This window comes from Bos taurus, chromosome 23 (assembly GCF_002263795.3).
Source record: "Bos taurus isolate L1 Dominette 01449 registration number 42190680 breed Hereford chromosome 23, ARS-UCD2.0, whole genome shotgun sequence".
NCBI lineage: Eukaryota > Metazoa > Chordata > Mammalia > Artiodactyla > Bovidae > Bos > Bos taurus.
The window spans coordinates 31119914-31143132 of record NC_037350.1 but is presented as its reverse complement, the minus strand read 5'-3'; the positions used below and the strand labels follow the sequence as shown (position 1 = coordinate 31143132).

The following is a 23219-nucleotide window of genomic DNA, read 5'->3' as shown; positions in this document are numbered from 1 at the left end:
AAAGGATTGGATGAAGAAGACGTGGTATATATATACAATGGAATACTCAGTCATGAAAAAGAAATAAGCAATGCCATTTGCAGCAACATGGATGGATATGGAGATTACAATACTGAGTGAAGTAAGATTAAATATATGATATTGCTTATATGTGGGACCTAAAAAAGGTAGAAATGAACTAATTTAAAAAACAGAAATAGAGTCACAAATGTAAGGAACAATTACTTTGCCAACAAAGGTCCGTTTAGTGAAGGTTATGGTTTTTCCTGTGGTCATGTATGGATGTGAGAGTTGGACTGTGAAGAAAGCTGAGTGCCGAAGAATTGATGCTTTTAAACTGTGGTGTTGGAGAAGACTCTTGAGAGTCCCTTGGACTGCAAGGAGATCCAACCAGTCCATTCTGAAGGAGATCAGCCCTGGGATTTCTTTGGAAGGAATAATGCTAAAGCTGAAACTCCAGTACTTTGGCCACCTCATGCGAAAAGTTGACTCATTGGAAAAGACTCTGATGCTGGGAGGGATTGGGGGCAGGAGGAGAAGGGGACGACAGAGGATGAGATGGCTGGATGGCATCACTGACTCAATGGACGTGAGTCTGAGTGAACTCTGGGAGATGGTGATGGACAGGGAGGCCTGGCGTGCTGCGATTCATGGGGTTGCAAAGAGTCAGACACAACTGAGCGACTGAACTGAACTGAACTGCGCTGAACTGTGGTTACCAGATTGCTGGGGTGGGGGTGGATAAATTGGGAAATTGAGATTGACATATATACACTACTGTGTAGCACAGGAAACTACTCCATACTCTGTAATGACCTATATGGGAAAAGAATCTTAAAACGAATGGATAAATGTATATATATATATGTGTGTGTGTGTGTGTGTGTGTATATATATATATATAACTGAATCACTTTTGCTGTACAGCAGAAACTAACACAACATTGTAAATCAACTATACCCCAAAAATTTTTAAAAGGATGCTGATGGTTCAGATACCATTTTACAGTGCGTTATTGTGCAAGTCAATCCTGTTTCTTCATTTTTAAAATGGTGCTAATATTATCTACCTGATTGGGTTAAACTGATAATTAAGTGAGATAATCCATGTAATGCCAATTCAGTGCCTGTAGTAAGGGTTCAAAAATTGTAGCTGTTAGAGAATATACAATTTTTATAAATCTTGAGTTCCCTAGAACAGATAGCAGCTGTGAAAGCACTTCCACCCTAGAAAAGGATGGAATCTAAGTTTGATGCTGAGGCCCCAAGTTGACATGGCCAGTAAATAAGGAAAAGTAAGTCACCTTCCTCAAATCAGGATTAATATTATCTTCACACAGTAGTAGATTTAGTGCTGCATTCCAGATTGATGTCAATGTTTCAGACACTATACTCCCTGGAGTTGGCAGGTTGTTGGACCTGACTTGAGTGACGGTAGAGCGGTTTCAGTTGATTGTGTCCTTGACGTGAGAGTCTTCGGTAACCTTCCTTCTGCGGATAAAACCGTAGTCGGCAGGATTCGAACCTGCGCGGGGAAACCCCAATGGATTTCAAGTCCATCGCCTTAACCACTCGGCCACGACTACCTGCTGGAAATGTTTTATTGTTAACGAGTTTGAAGGTACAGCGAGTGATATGCCATTTAATCACTAGGCACCAAGCATAGTGAAAGTTGTTTTGGTGTATAACTGGCGTGGCAACAAAGAATTTCCTAAGCCCATTCGAGACTTCTCACGTTCGGATGAAATAAGTCATCCATGGCAAGTAGAAATTCAGTGGAGGAAGACGGAAGTCAAAGAATCATTCTGAGACAAGGGATTCGAATTTTCTATGCCCTAGAACTGAGGGTGACCCTAGTAGTCTCACACCTGCAAGTGCCAATGGGACTGGAAACGGGTTGGAAGAAATTTGGGGAAATCGGAAAGCGTGCAGTCAGTCGCGTTTGCTTTCAGCGTTAAGCTCTAAAACAGAAGTATCTCCGATAACCTTATACTGCGTTGACCTTTCCCTGTCTTAGAAGTATTTGAAACCTGATTTGAGCCAGAGTGCGGGGTGAGAGAATGGGGAAGGTCCAGGAGCTGAAGAAAAAGATGCTGGGAAGATCTTCAACCCTCATGCTGGGAAAATCTTCAACTCCTCACTCCTTTTCTTCTTCCCTGAGAGGAAAGCCCGTAGCCCAGGAGCCTTAGGGAGAAACTGCTTATATAACAGCTTGAGGACATTCACGGTATAGAAAAACAAACCAAATAAAATAAAATAACCCACATGACCATGTGTGTAATGCCAGACTAACTGTAATAATAGGATTGTGGATTTAGAGACTTAATGAAACCCCGTAGAACTGGATTCTTTTTCCTTTTTTTTTTTTTAATGTGGAATTTAGGACTATACAATTGACTTCTGAGAGTTGAAGTACTTTGCCAAAAGCACCATCAAGTAGATTTAGACAGACTTTCAGATACAAAGGGAGAATGCCTTTCATGGCTGAGGCCCTCAAACTCTCATAACTAAAGCTCTCCCATATCTTGTCATTTAGGGCAGGCAAAGAGACAGTTTTTGGAGAAGGAAATGGCAACCCACTCCAGTATTTTTGCCTGGAGAATCCCATAGACAGAGGAGCCTGGCAGGCTACAGTCCATGGGGTCGCAAGAGTCGGACACGACTTAGTGCACTGTCTCACCCCAGAGATCCTGCCACATATACCACAAAACCCAAACATCCCCCAGTGACCTTGGCCCCACTGTTCCCATCATTCCCAGGTGGGAATTCAGGCACATGTCCACAGAGGTCACAGACAACATACATACGGTTCTGTTATGTCCCATATATTACCCTTTCATGTCCCAAGGAAGACATTTTCTCTTAGAGATTTTCATTTAGTGTATCTTTAAAAAATCTTGTGTTAAACTTGCCTCCATCTTTTTCTTGGGTAAGGACAACCCAGAAATGGCCCTTTTGTGTCTGTGATGTTGCCATTCACAGCTTTCTTGATAGGCCTAGTACAATCTTGAGAACAGGGTTGCTGTATGCTGAGTGTCAGACGGTAGCTCTTAGCTTTGCCTATCTTAGGTAGTTATGCTGTGCATTTTTTATTGGTGTATCATGTTTGATTTGTCCCTAATACCTTTGAAGTTTTTCTGAGAAATGAATAATGCAACATGAACTTATTAAAATACATTTTAAGCCTTTAAAAAAAAAAAAAGAGAGAGACAGTTTTTCCTGTGGTGGGCTGAACTGTGTCACCCAATAAGAAATGTTGAAATCCTAAACAGTGGTACCTGTGAATATGACTTTGAGTATAGTCTTTGCCAAGAATATCAAGTTAAAATGAGGTCATACTGGATTAAGGCCCTAAATCCAATGATACAGTCCTTATAAGGAGAGGAAGATTTGAAACACACATAAAAAATAGACACACAAATACAAAGACCACGTGAGAGGGAGGCAGAGATTGAAATAATGCAGTTGCAAACCAAGGAACTACAGGGATTTTCAGCAACCACCAGAAGCTAGGAGAGAGCCATGAAACAGATTCTCCTTCAGACCTTCTAGAACCACTTTACACACACCGTTAATTTAGATTTCTGGCCTCTGGAACTGGGAAAATATAAATTACTGCTGTCTTAAGCCACCCACTTCAATGGTAATTTGTTAAGACAGCCCTATAAAGCATTGCTCCTGTCTGTTTATGCTTGAAACAAGATCCTTCTTGCCACTTTAAAGCACTTCCAAATTCCACCAGAGAGCCTCCTTCAAATATGGGGTTGGCCAAACTGTTCATTCAGGCTTTTCTGTAAAACTCCAATGAACTTTCTGATCCATCCAGTAGTTACTCCCTTTCATATAGTAAACTAATTTTGGAGAAAACTCTTCTAGGGAGGTAATCTGAACTAAAGGAAATCATTTATGTGCAAAGACATATATGATACTTTTAGTTATAACAATAAAATAAACATTTCCAAGAATGGAGAGAGGGATGATTATATAACTCGGGTTATGCCTGGAAGAATATTACCAAACCATTAAAGACAACATTTTGTAAAAAGTTGTGAATGGCTCAGGGAAAAAGTACAAGATATAATGTTAAATGAAAAGAGTAGGATAAAAAATGTATATGCTATAAGACCTCAATAATGTAATATTTTACATAATTGTGGGAGAAAATACACTGAAGTGTTGCTAGTGTGGTTTCTTGGTTGTGTGATTGTGGGTTGTTTTTTTTCTTTGTTTTTCTAATGTGAAGCAGACATCATTACTCAAGTTTTAAAAATGAAGAAGCAGAAATAGTGATTTTATTGCTGGAACAAGAGAAATACAATTTCTAGATACAAGGCTTTCATATTACTCTGTAATCAAACATTTAGCTCAAGTGGTCATTTTCAAAGGGATTATGTTTGTTACAGTGGTGAAACCCAGGGCTTTATCTTTGTTTTCTTATGATGCTAATAAGTTAACAATAAAAATAATTTAAAAAGAAGTAATCCCACAATGATGAAAAGAGTGTGAAAGCAAATGACAGATGGTAAGAAACATAGTTTCTCCCCAAATTTCAGTATCTTGATGCAGCTGAGATTTAGTTCTTACTCATGTAAGAGTCCATTGTAGACTTTTGAGTCAGCAAAGACAAGGGAGCTCATTTTTGCCCTTGTGGCGATTCAGGGACCCAGGCTTCTTCTATCTTAAGGATCTGCTATCTCGTAAGGCTGGAGAAAGTCCACATTTCTTTAAAGTCTAGGGGTACATGTTACTTTTGCATTCATAATCTGTTTATTGTGACTAATCACTCAGCCACCCTGAGATGCAAACTGTTATGCAGATTGTTATGCAAATCGAGATGCAGGTATAGATGCTGGCTGCGTAACTTATTCCCATAGACAACTCCCATAGACAACTATGGAGGATGGAACATGGATTGAGGTGAACATTACAATTATCAGCAACATTTGGGGAGGCAGAAAAGAGTTCAATAAATAGTAACTGAGTTAGTAGAGTGAATAAAGCTGAAACCTTACTGTCTGCAAGGTGGAAAGCTACCAATTATAAAGTTATTAACATCTGTAAAGGATATTTCAGATCCTTGGAAAAGCTAATAGGAATTGGGGGGGGAAAAGATTAAAGGAAATTACTCTCTGAGAAAACTGTCATGGAAAGACCAAACCACAGAGGACATATCAGGCATCCTGACTGCAATGGTCTGTCGTATAAAATCACTCTAAAATGGGTCCATCTACTGGTGTATCAGGTTCATAATACCAATTAGGTTTTGCAGGCTACCTCTTAAATAGGATTGGACTGCTAAGGGGCCACCAGAATCCTGAGGAAAGATATGTATCAAAGCAAATAAATAGAAGAAAGAGTCTGATGGAACTAGAAACTAGTAAATAACAGAAGGGGAAAAAAAACTATTATTAATTTTCTCAGAGAAATAAGAGAACATTTTGCACCTATGGGACAATAATAAGATGCTGTTATTTTTGAAAGAGCATCAAGAGAACAAGAACTCTTGAAATTTTTAAAAACTGTGATGATAGGAAAAAGTTTGATGGAAGAGTTGGAAGATAAAGTTAGAAAATTTTCTCATAAAGAGGAAGAGAAAATAAAGATGGAAAATAGGAAAATGGTAGCTAAATTAAAAGCTCATTCTAGGAAGTCTAACTATGTCTGATTGAAGGTGTTCCAGGACAAGACAACAAAGAAAATAAAGGGTGACAATTACTTATAAATGCCCCCCAAAATTCACCAGACCTAAAAGTTCCACCTATTGCTCAACACAGTGAACAAAAAAGACCAAGAATCTACCCAAGTGTCTACATTATTTAAGAATGGCATTTAACTTCATCACCACAGCAATATCTAGAAGACAAAGGAGTCATGCTCACCAAGTTGTAAAATAAAGTGATTTCCACTCTGGAAATCTCTACCTGACTAAACTAAATCATTTGTGAAGTTAGTAAATATCTTTTCAGAAATGCATTATAGTTGGTGGTGGGAAGGGATAACCAGAAAACAGACCTCATGAGAACTTAAATCTGGGTGTCTCTAATGGGAAATCAGAACCCAGAGGGTGGAATCACCTTCTGGCAGCAAGCATGTCTGGCAGGATCTGGAGTTATGGAGGAGAGACAACTGCTACTGCCAGGAGATGTTACATGAGGCAGAGGGGGCAGTTACAGGGCGGCCTCTTCAACTTGGAAGTATTTCTTCCGTATTTCAGACATCTTTATGCAACTCAAACTGTCTTGGCTGAATGCCCATACTTCTCCGGGGCTTTTGTTGGGAAGGTTCAAATCCGCATAGCTACAATTATTTACTTTTAGTAAAGACGTTTCTCCTCAACCCTTTGGGTTGACAGTCTGGATTCTTCCATCTCTTGCTGTTGTCTTCCTCTAAGGCAATAAACAGTCCTGTCACGTCTCCTACTTGACATCAGGAAAACTTCACTGTCCATGAAAGAGGTAGGTCACAGCTTTGGAACTGTGGTGCTGGAGAAGACTCTTTGAGAGTCCCTTGGACCTCAAAGAGATCAAACCAGTAAATCTTGAAGGAAATCAACCCTAACGATTCATTGGAAGGACTGATGCTGAAGCTGAAACTCCAATACTTTGGCCACATGATGCAAAGAGCTAACTCATTGGAAAAAACCCTGAGGCTGGGAAAGATTGAGGGCAAGAGAAGGGGGCGACAAAGGGTGAGGTGGTTCGATGGCATCACCGACTCAATGGACACGAGTTTGAGCGAACTTCGGGACAGGGGTTTAGTGAAGGACAGGGAAGCCTGGTGTGCTGCAGTCCGTGGGGTTGCTAAACAGTCGGACAACTGACTGAACAACTGAACGACTGAACAACAACAGCTTTCTCAGTGAGAACCAAGTTACAAAACTCTGTTTTGAAAACATTCAAAGTGCTTTACCCTTGGTCTCCACGAGGTGGAAGCGTTCCGAGAAACAGAAGTCATCTCTTGGCATCCCACTCTCTCCGCCCCCCAGTCCGCCCCTGCCACAGCGCTAGGACTGGTTGGCACATCACGTCAAATAAAGTCATTCACAATTTATGTATCACGAAATTCAACTTCCAAGAACGTCCCTTACGTTCGAAGTCGAGAACTCGGGACAAACACTCGGGATGCAGCGAGCCCCGCCTTTCCTCCGACAAGGGCAGCAGGGAGCGCGGCTCTGCAAGCACGGTATCGGAGCGCCGGTCACTGCATCTGGGCAGCCCGGGTGACTGTGGTCGCGCGGAGAGCCGCCCCGCGAGCTGCAGAAAAGGCAGAGAGGAGCGCGAGAAAGCACGGACCTACCACTTCTATCTCGAGAAACCGATTTGCTCTTGAGTTTTGCACTAGGAGCTCTGGTGCGCGCAAGAAAAGGTGTGTGTGCTATGGAGGCAGATACGAAAACAAGGATGAGGATACAAATTTCGGCTTTTCAGAGGACGTGTTATGGCAGAACTGAAACTATATGGTATCAGGAAGGAGTGCTATCAGCCTTGCTAGCTGTGGGGTTCCATGGTGTAATGGTTAGCACTCTGGACTCTGAATCCAGCGATCCGAGTTCAAATCTCGGTGGAACCTAGATACTTTTACTTTCTGACTTGATTTACTTATCTTTCCAGTTTTCCTTTTAGGGAGAGTTGGCAGGGAATCTGCAATTCACATTTTGCCTTTTCTTTATAGACTTTAGTACATCATTTTGGAGTTTTTCTACCTTGTGAAAGTTTAAAATGGCCATTTTAAAGTATACATTCTGTTTTAAATTGTCTTGATACCAAATAGGAAGAATTTTAAACTACAACTTTAAATACTCAAAGCCAAAAGTAAAACTAGTTTTTTAATTTGTTTTTAAAATATTCTAGAAGTAAAGAATTAAGATGCAATCACACATCCTTGTTATTCCTCATCATAGTCTAATGAAAATGTTAGCTAAAGAATGCTCTCATTGTATTAATTTTATATTAACTAATTGAATTTTTACTAATTATTAATATTACATAAAATACACACAAATTACTGTTTCCCCACATTATTAATTATTGCTGCTGCTGCTAAGTCGCTTCAGTCGTGTCCGACTCTGTGCGACACCATAGATGGCAACCCACCAGGCTACCCCGTCCCTGGGATTCTCCAGGCAAGAACACTGGAGTGGGTTGCCATTTCCTCCTCCAATGCATGAAAGTGAAAAGTGAAAGTGAAGTCACTCAGTCCTGTCCGACTCTTCGAGACCCCATGGACTGCAGCCTACTAGGCTCCTCCATCCATGGGATTTTCCAGGCAAGAGTACTGGAGTGGGGTGCCATCGCCTTCTCTGATTAATTATTAAAGCCCTTGAAATACTGAAAATCCACTCACACTTTAATTGATTCATAGTGTTTCAACATATAAAGCGTACTAAGGAGATTTTTCACTCTATGTTAATAGCTGAAATTCTTATTCTCATTTTAGTTATCTATTTTTTGTTCTTCGCTGAATTTTCAATTACCAATAGATGTTAGTGATCAATCTGGAGAAGCAAATTGCTAAAATAAAGGGGGAAAAGCTACCTACCCATACTTTTTCTTTCTTTGTTATGTTCTTATGTTTGCTGATACTTCAGCCTAACATATAAACTGCTTTTATGAAGACACCAACTGCCTGATTGTAATTTGAAATCTTAACTCCTTAGAAGTTTAGGGAAAGGCCATATTTTCATGTCTACCAAAGATACAGTTTATGCAAAGTCCTGCATGAACACCATTATCAGAGACTGCTTCCTGGTTGATGTATATCCCTGGGGCCTCAAAACCCTTCGTTGTAGGTACACATTTTCTCACCTTCCCTGAGTTCATTTACTTATAAAGTCATGAAAATTTGATGGGTACAAAGGACCTCAGTTGGCACTGATTCCTATACTAAGGATGTCCACAATACTATTTTTAAATATAGGACTCCATAATAAAAACATTTACTAATTCAATTCCAAAACTTGACTTCAAAAAACAGAGAAACAACCTAACAATGTCAACAACTGCTATAGGCAATGGAGTCCTCAGGGAACCACCTTCTACTTCTGTTGGCACAGTGGAACCAGCATGGTAGGATGGGAAACGGAGACGCTCTGGGACTGAATTCTTAACTCTGTGAATGTCTAACTGTGTAATTTTCAAGATGTAAAACTACTCTGTACCTCAATCTCTTTACTTTATGTAAAAGAAGGTAAGGCCTTCTTTGCTATGTCTTACGATGCTAAGTACCTTGCTTAAGGAAGACACTCCACAAATATCAGTGCTCTTAAGGACGACACTCCACAAACACTAGGCCTCTCTTTTCCCCCTTTTTCTTTTCTCTCTTCCTCTCTGTATTCCCCCCACCCCCTTCTCCTCCTCCTTATTCTTCAGAAAGAAGGGTACCTGAGAATGGAAAGGGGACATTTTGGTGTATTTGGATCAATTCAAGTACCATGGTCAGTGATGCTTCCTTCCTAAAAATATTCTTGCTAGCAGAAGCAGCCTATCCTCTATTCCAAAACACTAGTCTATACTTGGAGAAGGAAATGGTAACCCAACTCCAGTACTCTTGCCTGGGAAAGCCCATGGGTAGCGGACCCTGGTAGGTTACAGTCCATGGGATCGTGAAGAGTTGGACACAACTGAGCGACTTCACTTTCACTTTTCCCTTTCATGCATTGGAGAAGGAAATGGCAACCCACTCCAGTGTTGTTGCCTGGAGAATTCCAGAGTCGGGGGAGCCTGGTGGGCTGCCGTCTATGGTGTCCCACAGAGTCAGACACGACTGAAGCAACTTAGCAGAAGCAGCAGTAGCACCCTCAGTTCAGTTCAGTCGCTCAGTCGTGTCCGACTCTTTGTGACCCCATGAATCGCAGCATGCCAGGCCTCCCTGTCCATCACCAACTCCCGGAGTTCACTCAGACTCACGTCCATTGAGTCAGTGATGCCATCCAGCTATCTCATCCTCTGTCGTCCCCTTCTCCTCCTGCCCCCAATCCCTCCCAGCATCAGAGTCTTTTCCAATGAGTCAAGTCTTCGCATGAGGTGGCCAAAGTACTGGAGTTTCAGCTTTAGCATCATTCCTTCCAAAGAAATCCCAGGGCTGATATCCTCCAGAATGGACTGGTTGGATCTCCTTGCAGTCCAAGGGACTCTCAAGAGTCTTCTCCAACACCACAGTTTAAAAGCATCAATTCTTCGGCACTCAGCCTTCTTCACAGTCCAACTCTCACATCCATACATGACCACTGGAAACCATAGCCTTGACTAGACAGACCTTTGTTGGCAAAGTAATGTCTCTGCTTTTGAATATGCTATCTAGGTTGGTCATAACTTTCCTTCCAAGGAGTAAGCGTCTTTTAATTTCATGGCTGCAATCACCATCTGCAGTGATTTTGGAGCCCAGAAAAATAAAGTCTGACACTGTTTCCACTGTCTCCCCATCTATTTGCCGTGAAGTGATGGGACCGGATGCCATGATCTTCATTTGCTGAATGTTGAGCTTTAAGCCAACTTTTTCACTCTCCACTTTCACTTTCATCAAGAGGCTTTTGAGTTCCTCTTCACTTTCTGCCATAAGGGTGGTGTCATCTGCATATCTGAGGTTATTGATATTTCTCCCAGCAATCTTGATTCCAGCTTGTGTTTCTTCCAGTCCAGCGTTTCTCATGATGTACTCTGCATGTAAGTTAAATAAGCAGGGTGACAATACCTAGCCTTGACGTACTCCTTTTCCTATTTGGAACCAGTCTGTTGTTCCCTGTCCAGTTCTAACTGTTGCTTCCTGACCTGCACACAGATTTCTCAAGAGGCAGATCAGGTGGTCTGGTATTCCCATCTCTTTCAGAATTTTCCACAGTTTATTGTGATCCACATAGTCAAAGGCTTTGGCATAGTCAATAAAGCAGAAATTGATGTTTTTCTGGAATTCTCTTCCTTTTTCAATGATCCAGCGGATGTTGGCAATTTGATCTCTGGTTCCTTTGCCTTTTCTAAAACCAGCTTGAACATCAGGAAGTTCACGGTTCACATATTGCTGAAGTCTGGCTTGGTGAATTTTGAGCATTCATTTACTAGCATGTGAGATGAATGCAATTGTGCGGTAGTTTGAGCATTCTTTGGCATTGCCTTTCTTTGGGATTGGAATGAAAACTGACTTTTTCCAGTCCTGTGGCCACTGCTGAGTTTTCCAAATTTGCTGGCATATTGAGTGCAGCACTTTCACAGCATCATCTTTCAGGATTTGAAATAGCTCAACTGGAATTCCATCACCTCCACTAGCTTTGTTTGTAGTGATGCTTCCTAAGGCCCACTTGACTTCACATTCCAGGATCACATCATAGTGAATATCTGGCACCCTATCCTTGCTTAAAAACCAGGTAAAAAAATCTAAACTGAAGTAGTTACCTTGCTTGAGGATATTGGTTTTTTTCAAGACCTACCCCCACCATCTTGCACTGCCTGTAGGACTCAGGGAATCACTATATATTTCTATTTTACATACTGAAAGAATTCTAATATAATGCTAATTCATATCAAAAAGAAAACCAGAGTAGTGTGTGGGGGAGTGATAGATCAGGAAAAAAGAAATACAATGTAGAACTAAATCAAATTTATCAATATGGGTACACTTAATGGAGATTCTGAAGTTAGTGTGTTAGCTAGAACAGCTGGGAATTGTAACAGTGTGCATGGTAAGTTGACTGTAACCTGAAGTCAGTATAACTACAGTAAATTAAGAAGCCAAGATTTCTTTGGTATGAGGTAGAGAAAGATATAGATATCTTAGATTGTTTTAAAACACATAGGGAACTTGCAATGGATTTATCACACGTGACACCCACTCATCTTCCCTCTATTATCTCCCTGGAGGGCTCCCTTACAAAACCCCCTAAGAAACAGATTGGTGAAGAGAGAGCCAGGGTCCTTGGGAAGTTCTCTAGAACCTGTCCTCTGTAGAAAGGTTTGATGGTAATGGATACATCCCTAATTTTTTTTTTAATTATTTACCTTTTTGATCCGCTTCCTCCATTTCTCCCACTTGCCCTAGCCCACCTTTACCTTTGGTAACCACGCATCTGTTCTCTGTATCTATAAACCTGTTATTTTTTTCTTTTTTTAGATTCCACATATAAAAGGTATTTGTCTTTCCTATCTGGCTTATTTCACTTAGCATCATTCCCTCAAGGTCCATCCATGTTGCAATAGATAGCAAGGTTTTATTCTTTTTTATGGCTGAATAATATTTCATTGTACATATACTATAACCTCTTTATTCCTTCATCCATTGATAGACAGAGGTTTTCATACCTTGGCTGTTGTAAACAGTGCTGCAATGAACATAGGAGTGCATATATACTTTTCAAATTAATGATTTCATTTTCTTCAGATAAATATCCAGAAGTGAAATTGCTGGATCATATGATAGTTCTATTTTTACTTTTTTGAGCAATCTCCATACATTTTCCATAGTGGCTGCACCAACTTATCTTCCCACTAACAGTGCACAGAGGTCCCCATCCTTGTCAACATTTGTTATTTCTTGTTTTCTGGATAATAGGCATTATAACAGATGTGAGATGATATCTCATTGTAGTTTTGATTTGCATTCATCTGATGATTAATGATGTTGAGCATCTTTTCATGTACCTCTTGGCCATATATATGTCTTTGGAAGACAGATTTATTCGGATCTTCTATCCATTTTAAAATCAGATGGTTTTCTTGCCTTTCACTTGTATGAGTTCTTTCTATATTTTGGATATTAAACCCTTATCAGATATATGATTTGCAAATATTTCCTCCCATTCCAATGGTTTTATGATTTTAGATCTTACTTTCAAGTCTGTAAGTCATTTTAAGCTCCTAGATATAGGTCTTGGTGATGGTTTTTTTTTGGATTTGGCATCACATAAAAGTAAAAGCAACAAAAGCAAAAATAAACAAGTGGAACTATATCAAATTAAAAAGCTTCTGCACAGCGAAGGAAGCACTAAAAAAGCAAACAACAAAACATTAGTCTCCTCTCTTCAAACCATCAGAATAAGGAATCCTTGCAGTTTGAGGAGGAAGTGTTACCTGCCAATTTGACACAATAGCCTATGTGTCTGCTGCTGCGAAGTCGCTTCAGTCGTGTCCGACTCTGTGCGACCCCGGAAACGGCAGCCCGCTAGGCTCCCCGGTCCCTGGGATTCTCCAGGCAAGAACACTGGAGTGGGTTGCTATTTCCTTCAATGTATGAAAGTGAAAAGTGAAAGTGAAGTCGCTGAGTCGTCTGCAACTCCTAGCGACCCCATGGACTGCAGCCTACCAGGCTCCTCTGTCCATGGGATTTTCCAGGCAAAAGAGTACTGGAGTGGGGTGCCATTGCTAAATGATGCCAAAGAGCAAGAAACTGCTTAATACAAATGCAGTTTCTGATAGAAAATGTGACATTCTGAAGAGAATTGAAGTTCTCTCCCCTCCAGTACTCTTGCCTGGAAAATCCCATGGACGGAGGAGCCTGGTAGGCTGCAGTCCATGGGGTCGCTAGGAGTCGGACACGACTGAGCGACTTCACTTTCACTTTTCACTTTCATGCATTGGAGAAGGAAATGGCAACCCACTCCAGTGTTCTTGCCTGGAGAATCCCAGGGACGGCGGGGCCTGGTGGGCTGCCGTCTATGCGGCTGCACAGAGTCGGACACGACTGAAGCGACTTAGCAGCAGCAGCATAGCTACTTAGACCAATGAGCTTAACTACTGTATAAGTAGTCGTGGCCGAGTGGTTAAGGCGATGGACTAGAAATCCATTGGGGTCTCCCCGCGCAGGTTCGAATCCTGCCGACTACGACATCGTTCTCTATTGAGACATAGCCAGTTGGGGAAGAATGCTGTTACCTTAGAGAGAAGCTGGATTGTTCTCCAACCTGGCTCTTTATGTTGCCGGTGAAAGGCTCCCCGCCGCTGGAAGCACACGGATTATACCCCTCGCCCAGCAGCAGTATGGGGTCTAATTTATTATTAATTTTAAGTAATTCGACCACAGCCCTAATGGTGCTTTCTTTCCCCACTAGAAGAGCCCAGGCTTTGATGGTACCTTCCTCTTTCCTCCAGTCAAAATCCTGCTTAAAAGGCAGCCTTTCCGAAAGAAAAAACTTCGCAGAAACCTTTCCCCTTTATCAGGACTCTTCTCCAGTCATGTATGTCCTTGTTCATGTACAAAAGGAAACTCCATGAAATCTTGGCTCGCATAATAAGTGAAAGCCAGAACTCACAGCTATGGTCATGAATCCAAACTGGATTTTAATAGGCAAGCCACTACATAACTGAAGAAATTATTTCAGCCATTCTTTTGGTAGCCAAACCAAAAAAGTCGACAACATTATGCCAGATTAACTTGTCCTGGGGTCAAGGACACTGGTAAAGAGAGAGGAGCTAAAAGTGAGATGAGGTTTTGACTCATTCTGGGCACAGAGTTCAGATGCAAAATCCCATTGGATCATTAACATGTATGAGTTAATGTATTGAAGTGTTAAAGCAATGTCAACCACACTTGAATGCCTTTCTAGGAATTCCTAGGAAAATTAGATTATCTCACTTGGCAATTTAATGGGACTGATCCTCACCTCTCTTGTGGAGATCTGCACAGTTGACATACTTGAGTGCATCTCAAGAATGCATCTATTAATTTTTCTTAAACCCAATGCATTCCACATTCATTGATTAAATGCCAGGTACTTTCCTCTTTCATGCATGTGTTCAGAGGAATGAAGTACAGTAAAAAAAAAACATTGAGTTGCAACCTCAGGAGGGTCAGTGATGTTGAGTTGTGATAAGTCTTCTTTGCTGAGCAGGGCCTGCTTAATGAAAATAACTTGTTTTTGGCTATTAAGACCTGGATTTCCAGAGGATGAACTTAATATTTCTTTGCAAAACGCATCATTTCTCATCTCTCCATCTCTTACATTCAGCATAAGGTTGCTTTGACTCTCAAAAACTAAATAGAATTCTAGAATGTTAAAGTCATGAAATGTTAAGGCCCTTCTGTGGAAACAATTCCTAACTTTAGAGTTGTGGAAAGTGACCCACATGACATCAATGTACAGAATTTAAAAATAAAAATTTGTTCAAAAAGATACCTTAGAGAGAATGTTGATAGTATAAGCAGAAGTTCTTCTCTTTCCAGATACTGCTTTCTGGAGGAATCCCATGGAAAATGAAGCTCCAGTTCTGGGGGCTGGAATAGAGATCCTGAACCAGGACTGACCATTACACAGGATCTTGCTTTGTAGAGTATCAGCCTGTAATCTGGTTTCTGAATGCTGCTGTTGGGATTCTAGAACTTTTCTCATTACATTTTTTTTTTTTTTTTTCTTTTTTGGCTACACCCTGCAGCATATGGGATTTTAGTTCCCCAACCAGGGATGGAACCCAATCCTTCTGCATTGGGAGTATGGAGTCTTAACCACTGGACCACCAGGAAAATCCCTTTCTCTTTAGCTTTAAATCACTGAAATTTCTTATAAATAAGGAAAATAAAATAAAAATAAAACTGGTGAACAGTGTAAGAAAAACAAGAATTACAGCAATTGCAACAGAGAATGTAAATTAGGAAGTACATTTCCAATTGAAATAAATCTGAGCCACTGATTTAATTTAAAATTTTCTGGTAGCCATATTAAAAAGTAAATAAGGCATAATTCTTTTAATAATATATTTTATATTAACCCAACATATTCAAAATATCATTTCACTATGTAAGAAATTTGAAAAGTTGACAGTGTGATAGTTTACTTTGTTTTTTTTCATACGAAATCTTCAAAGTCTGCTGTGTATCTTTCACTTAGAGCTCAAGTAGGACCAAGTGCTCAATAGTCACATGTCAGAAGTGGCTAAAGTATTGGACATCACAGATTTAGAGCGTGAAAACATACGACTGAGTTGATAGACAATTGAAACAAGGGAGAGTCTACACTGAAAGCAATAGGCTATGGTTCAACATAGAAGTATTCTTGGCATGCACTTCTTGGAGCTTTTGGAGCTAGTGCTGCTGTAAGTAAACTTGCTATTTCAGGGCACTCTTTCCTAACTTACTCAGGAGTATCTGTGAAAGCCCAGTGAGTCCTGCTGCCAGCTCCTCTTCCAGGATGGTAGGGGGACAGCTCTTACCCAGCATCATAAACAGCTCCTGTTTCAGCATCAGGAGCATTGTCAAACCTCCAGAGTTTCTATTTCTAGGAAGGCAGAGGCCAGAAAGTCCATGAGCCTCCTTCACCATGTCTTTTTACATTTGTTTCCTTTATGGGAATCATTCATCTCTGATTGGCTGACTTGCTGTCCTTAAAGTCAAGGTGCAGCCTTAAAGTCAAGATAGAATTCCTCAAATGTAAAATTGATTATTGCTTATCCAGTGTTGTCACTCCCAGGTTCTTCACCTCCTAAAATCCTGTGCATCCTTAAAGATTGCCTGTCTATGTCTCCTCCTTTGAAAAGCCCTCAAGTTCCATCCTTCATTCCCCTTCTTCAGTGCCCCTTATAGTGTCTTTGCCATAACATTGTTTAAGAAAATGCAATGGTAATATTAATGCTTCCATATATCTTTGTTTATATGTCTCATATGAAACTACTTCTGTATTTATCATTCTGCCTGCTAGCATATGTGTTTTTGAAGAAATGAACTGGTTAAGTCATCACTTTAGATTACGTAAGCTAATGTAGTAGAAACAAATCCCATTTATGAATCTAACTGCTGTGTGTCCTTTAAATAGTACATCCCTTTAGCGCATCCTTTCATCTCTTTTGTTTCCTTGGCATCATTTAAGAGTCTCAAAAAAGTAATTGGTTGGTTAATCCATTATTTTCCTTAAATATTTTATGAATTTTTGGTATTTCTTTTGCTACATCTGTTAGTCTTTCAGAAGCAACAGAACATCCTAAATTAAATGCTACTATGAGACATCTATGACTTTGAAATGAAAAGTGGCAACAGCAGTAAATGGAAATTGGAAAAACAGAATTCAGAATATTCATTAAGAATTAAGAGAACTAAAGTTGTCTAGCATCTGTTTCCCTTTTGCATGCTTCCTTTTTCAACAAGAAAGGGAGACTATCACAAATCAAGGGCTTCTCAGTGAAAATCTTAGAGTAAGGATTGAAAGGGAACTGAGATAGAGGTTCTAATAACCTTTGGTTGAACAAGGTTCCATTCCATTCTGTTGGACCTACATATGTTTCATTCTAGTGTCCCAAATGTGCACTGAAACCCACACCCATTATCCCTCTGAAAAAGGGACGCTCTAAGAACTGGTTTGACGGGGATTATAGCTTCAGGCATGGGTGAACTTTGGCTTCCTAATTGACAAAATTGAGGTTAATGACTCACATAGCCATATTTCAAAGGTGATATTTATTCAGCAACTTTTTGCTTAATTACAGTTTAGTAACATTTGTTAGTTAAAAATGTTTATTCGTTGAAAATAGGTTTTGTAACATAAAGGAGACTCTTCAATGCAGAGGGTTCTTAGTCTTGTGTCTATGTTCTCTAACAGTATTTATGAATCCCTGACATGGTTTCTACAGTTGTTAGTTTTGAGTCAGGGCCAATCTCTCTGTGACAAGGTGAACAAGTTTTATTTTACCATGGGATTTTGAGGCAAAAAATAATTTGAGTCTCTGTCTTAATAACTGCACAACCATCAAATGAGAACAATTTGTTAACTCTATTTTGTTGTTTTGGGAACACATAAAATGACTGTGAAAAGATATGTGGGCTCCAAATTCCTTCTAACTGTCTTAATAGATTTGTCTGACATGAACCTAACATCTGTCTTCCCAATGACGAAGTCTCACTACTATACCAGGGAAGAAAGTTTTATTGAAAATCACTATCCTCACTGTGTGTGGACTTAAGTTCTAGTGTGTTTGTTTCTTTTAATCATTGTTAATTACATGTAATTGTGAAGGGAATATTAAAGTTTGTTCCACTTTGTGGTCTATTTCATGAATCTCCACCAGAGGCTGACAGAGCAGACACTGATCTCACTCCAATAACCCATCAAATGAGGTCTCTTTCCAGTTCTGAGGATAATGTTTTCCCTGGTAATATGGTGTAACAGCATGATAGTCACTCAAATGACATCAAAGACTGGTCACATTGACTGCCAATATACTTTCTGATATGTGACTCAATCTTTCTGGTATGTGATTTAATTTTATGAAAGCTAAGCTTCAGCATGGCTATTTATTCTCATAGCATGTTGTCTTATTGTGTAGTCGTGGCCGAGTGGTTAAGGCGATGGACTAGAAATCCATTGGGGTCTCCCCGCGCAGGTTCGAATCCTGCCGACTACGTGGTAGTTACTTATGAACTAATTACTTCCTAATACTATGCTTTTTGACAAATTCTGGAGTTGCAAGTCCAAACACAAACAGGAACTCTAACCAAGATGCAGGCAGTTACTACCCTTTCCAGCTTATAATCCTGCAATTAACCCACCCTTGCCAGAAAAAACCAAGTCATAATTGTTGCATTTTTCCAATAGGTGTGACCTGAATCCTAATATATTTTCTTTTCCCCTGAGAAGAGTCTGAACTTCAGAGACACCTTGGTGTTTCCTGCTTTCAAAATCCTACTTGCTTCTCCATGAAATTTTTACCTTTTCAGGGATTTCTTTTCTCATATGTAACTAAAACCTGTGTATTTCTAACACACATATTTTTATCTGTCTAAGGGAAATCGATCAATAACTCCATGCTTGCTTCACACAACTCCAGCATGTTTATGGGGTAAAGAGCCAGAAGTATATGCTATCTAAAGAAAGCAAAATTCTTGACTGGAAAACTATCTCTACCAAAAGGCAGTGATCAACTGATACAAAGTTTATTTTCCTTGCCTATTAAGAATTTTAATATTTATAATAATTAAATATAATAATCATGATATGAAGTTCAAATGATATTGAGAGTATATGCAATGAATAAAATCTATCTTCTATTCATGCTCTAGCTGTTCACTTTCTCTCCACAGTGAAATAAATTTTTGTATAACCTTCCAGAGTATATATTATTATTTTTAATGTATAGTATTCAACCCACTCTTTATTTTAAGCAAATTTTAGCAAACTAATGTTTAGTAATTGTCTTAGTTATTTCATTCCATTAAAAATATATTCTGACCTCTACAAAATATACCCAATTGAATTTTTGACAATAGTACAAAAAAAAAAAATTCACTGGAAGAGAGAGAGAGAGAGAGAGAGAGAGCCTTTTCAACAAATGGTGCAGAAGCAATTGGACATTCATAGGCAAAAACAAAAACCTTTTTTTGATTTGATCTAGACCTCATTCCATATATAAAATTAGAATAAATCACAAACTAAAATGTAAAACTATAAAACTTTCAGAGAATAACATAGGAGATCTTCAGAATCTTCGTAGTTTAGACTTGATACCAAAGCCCAATCGTTAAAGGGAAAAAACTGGACCTCATCAAAATTTAAAATTTTACTCCACGAAAAGACACCATTGGACTTCCCTGGTGTCTCAGAGGTAAAGAATCTGCCTGCCAACGCAGAAGACATGGGTTCAACCTGTGATACAGAAACATTCCACATGCCGCAGAGCAACTAAGCCCACACCACTACTGAGCCTGTTCTCCAGAGCCCAGGAGCCTCAAGTACTGAACCCATATGCCGCAACTACTGAAGTCCAGCACTCTAGAATCCATGCTCTGCAACAAGAGAATCCACCACAGTAAGAAGCCTGTGGACTGCAATTAAAGGGTAGCCCATGGCTCACTGCAACTAGAGAAAGCTGGAGCAGAAATGAAGACCCAGCACGGCCAAAAACAAATAAACAAAATTATTATTTTTTTAAGACACTATTAAGGGGTTGAAAAAACAAGCTGCAAATTGGGAGGAAATGTTTGCACACCACATACCTGACAAAAGACAGTATCTTGCAAATGCACAAGAATTCTGGAAACAACAAATTTTTTAAAAACCTCAACAATCCAATTAGAACATGGATAGAAGACACGAAGAGACATTTCACTAATGGGGACAGATGGATGGCAAATCAACATGTGATTAGGAACTTGGGCAGAGATTTTGACAGGGCAAAACTGGCTCTAGCAATGGCAAAGTCCCTAGCCATAATGGTGTTACAGCTTTCCTACATCTGAAGCTTTCAGGTCTGGGCTTAAACCTTTCCATTTCTGAGAAAGTGACTGAAGCACAGGTGCATAGGCCAAGCGAACCTCTTCCAGAAGAAGACTGTATTCTGTTAATGCTGACAGGAGAATATTGGCCGTGGATACAGATATAGAAGTGATGACCCCTGCCTCCTCACTGAGACATTGTCTTGGGTTGCCAACACTAGGTCTGAAGCTTCTGTGGCAAAGAAGAAGGAAAAGAGCAGAAACTCCAAGAATCTAATGGAGATAAGGCAAGCGATCTGCAAAATTCAGAAGTGAAGTGAAGTGAAGTCGCTCAGTCGTGTCTGACTCTTTGCGACCCCATCGACTGTAGCCAACCAGGCTTCTCCGTCCATAGGTTTTTCCAGGCAAGAGTATGGGAGTGGGTTGCCATTTCCTTCTCCAGCAAAATTCAGAAGAGAATATATAAAGGATGAAGGACAGCTCAAGGAGGAAAACCAGTCAGCACCTTCTGAGGTTTGACTTCTTGCTGCCACAAACCATGCCTGCCTCAGGGAAAGCTTGTCCCATAGTTGGTGGCAAAATCCTCATTGCAGAAAAGGGACTTGTCCCTACACTTGGTGGGAGATTTCGTTTTCAGTTCAGGACCTATTGAGTCCCTGGGGGACTATCTTAATTCCTAAGTCTCTCAGTTTCTGAGCAATGAGACCATGTTCAAACAAACTTGCCATATGACTAGACCTCTGAAAATAAAAGAGCTAGATGACTCCAGGTTGGGGTGTGGAGGGAAGGAGTCACAGTTGGCTCTGAACCTCGCAAGAAGGGGAATTTGGCAAAATGGAGCCTTATTTCGGAGTCTCCAATAATCAAGAGCAACAGAGCAAGAGAAATCTGTGTAGCACCCAGGAAGGGGGAGTAACTTAAGCTAAACACGAGATATTGTCCACTTTTACCTGATAAATCTAAGTACGAGCTTGGACGGAGGGAAAGAAGAAAAAAAGGAGAAAGACAGGACCAAGAGGAAATCCAGAGGAAAGGGCTTTGGGTGAGGGAGAAACTGACTCTTGAAAGGTTTTAAAAGGCTTTGCTGACTTCTTGTTCTGGAAAGCTGACATTCTAGCCATCATTATTCCTTACCTACCTGTCATAATTCCTGATCCAAAGGGAATGATTGTCATCCTCTTGAAGAAAGAAAGGGTTGAAGATTTGTGAGGACTGCAAACTAGAGATCGTGTGACATTAATACTTTGAGAATGACACAGACTATAAGGGCCAGAAAGAAAGCGAAAAGCATAGAGGAAACAGATGAAGAAAGAGAATGGTGAAAAGAGGACAGAGAAAGTGACAGTATTAAACTTGGAGGTGTTGGGGAAATGCGAAAGAATCAAGGTTGAAAAATATTCCCTAGCACCTCCCATTAAACATAAGCAGAGTGGCGCAGCGGAAGCGTGCTGGGCCCATAACCCAGAGGTCGATGGATCGAAACCATCCTCTGCTATGTGTGGTCATCTTTTTCGTCAAGAGTACTTCACCTACTGAAACATTCGCAAAGCAGAAACTAGACAAAAGCCACCAGAAAAAACAAAGCCACCAGAGATGATCTCACGACCATTCTCACCCTCTGGGCTTCCTGGGACAGGAATATCTTATTTTCTCTGCTCCAGCTGTCTTCAGAAGCCTACAGAATAATGGCAAGCACTACCTAGTCTTAACTTGTCTTCCACTTCAGCTGTCTACTCCCTCACTGCTTGCTTGACTCTCTCTTAGAGAGGCTCAAAAAACATATGTTGAATCCAAGAAACTTTACATATAACCATGGCCACACTCATTTCTTCAACTGCTGGTCATTCCAGTATCTGAATGGGATGAAGTCAAGATAAACTGTGGAAGAAAAACATTAGAGAAAGACCTCGAATGATGGGGAATCTCCACCTGTTGGGCAGAAGCAGAGGTGGATTTATATGATTCCACCTTGTCCTAGAGGAAGGAACACAAAGGAGAAAGTATCCAGTTGAGAGATGCTGGGTAACAGCAGAAGGGGGAAAGGAGCAGACAGAAGAGGGAAAAAGAATGGAAGACAACGACAAAGGAGATGAAAGTGTTGGTGGACAAAAGGGAAGACATAAGAAGAGAGATGAAGAAGGAAATGGCAACCCACTCCAGTGGGCCTGGGAAAACCCATGGACAAAGGAGCCTGGCGGGCAACAGTCCAGGGGGTCACAAAGAATTGATTATGGCTTAACAACTAAACAACAGCAGCGACAACAAATGAGAGAGAAGGAAAGGAGGAGCAGTTGAGTGGAAGTTCAGGAAAGGAAGGAAAAAGTACAGAATTGAGACCACACGGAGTTTGAAGGAGATGGTCCTCACCAAATTGAAACAAAAATAACTTCAAGCTCCGTTTATCTGGTTTCAGGTATGGGACCAGGAGGGAACTTGGCACCTGAACCTAGGACTTCCTGACCTGCCACTACATATGTAAAGGAGATCAAGCAAATACCTCGTGCTTGGGTCTCTTCATCAGCTGTGTTCTCCTTCGTCCTCAAGTGACCACCAGTTTTCCTCTGCAAATTTTATATAACTTGGGTCTGGTTCTTTTCTCCTGATTTTTTTTTTCCTTTTCTCCTGATTATGCAGAGGTAAAACGCACCCCCATGGTACAAGTGCAGCCTTTGATTCCAGAAATAAAGCCCCAGAATCAATCTCACCCTAAATACTCAGCCTGACTTTGATGGATGACCCTGCACTTTCGCTTATTTGTCATCAATAATGCAGGGATCAACAATGTTCTGCTTAGCTGCCACTGATTCCCCTATGACCAAGGCCTGGAGTGGATTAGAAATTACCAAGACTTGCTGATTTATTTCCATATTTTCCTTCATGGATTATTTTTGATTTCCACCCCACCAGGTACGACCCACTGGATAATCACTGGATGACCTGGATCACTGCCCACCAGAGAATATCTGGGGACTCAGTAAGTTAAGAGTAAGAAAAAAGTACAACTGGCAGATCCATCTACAGGCATACCCATCACTGCTTTTGGGCCCCAGGACAAATCCACCAGATGTAATGTCATCGTCCTTATCTAGTTGGATCACCAAGGA

The 23219-nt window shown here is 40.5% G+C and overlaps 6 non-coding genes across 6 annotated transcripts; 5 read left to right on the top strand and 1 right to left on the bottom strand.

The window, feature by feature from the left end:
• Window positions 1-1504: 1504 nt before the first annotated feature.
• TRNAS-UGA (transfer RNA serine (anticodon UGA)) lies at window positions 1505-1586 on the bottom strand. The gene has a single exon. It is a non-coding gene; the product is annotated as a tRNA-Ser (tRNA).
• A 5911-nt stretch (window positions 1587-7497) lies between these two features.
• TRNAQ-CUG (transfer RNA glutamine (anticodon CUG)) lies at window positions 7498-7569 on the top strand. The gene has a single exon. It is a non-coding gene; the product is annotated as a tRNA-Gln (tRNA).
• Window positions 7570-13726: 6157 nt separating this feature from the next.
• On the top strand, window positions 13727-13808 carry TRNAS-AGA (transfer RNA serine (anticodon AGA)). Its single transcript has one exon. It is a non-coding gene; the product is annotated as a tRNA-Ser (tRNA).
• A 10-nt stretch (window positions 13809-13818) lies between these two features.
• MIR7857-2 (microRNA mir-7857-2) lies at window positions 13819-13905 on the top strand. The gene has a single exon (NR_162206.1). It is a non-coding gene; the product is annotated as a microRNA mir-7857-2 (primary transcript).
• Window positions 13906-18226: 4321 nt separating this feature from the next.
• TRNAS-AGA (transfer RNA serine (anticodon AGA)) lies at window positions 18227-18308 on the top strand. The gene has a single exon. It is a non-coding gene; the product is annotated as a tRNA-Ser (tRNA).
• Window positions 18309-21538: 3230 nt separating this feature from the next.
• Window positions 21539-21610, top strand: TRNAM-CAU (transfer RNA methionine (anticodon CAU)). Its single transcript has one exon. It is a non-coding gene; the product is annotated as a tRNA-Met (tRNA).
• Window positions 21611-23219: the final 1609 nt, after the last annotated feature.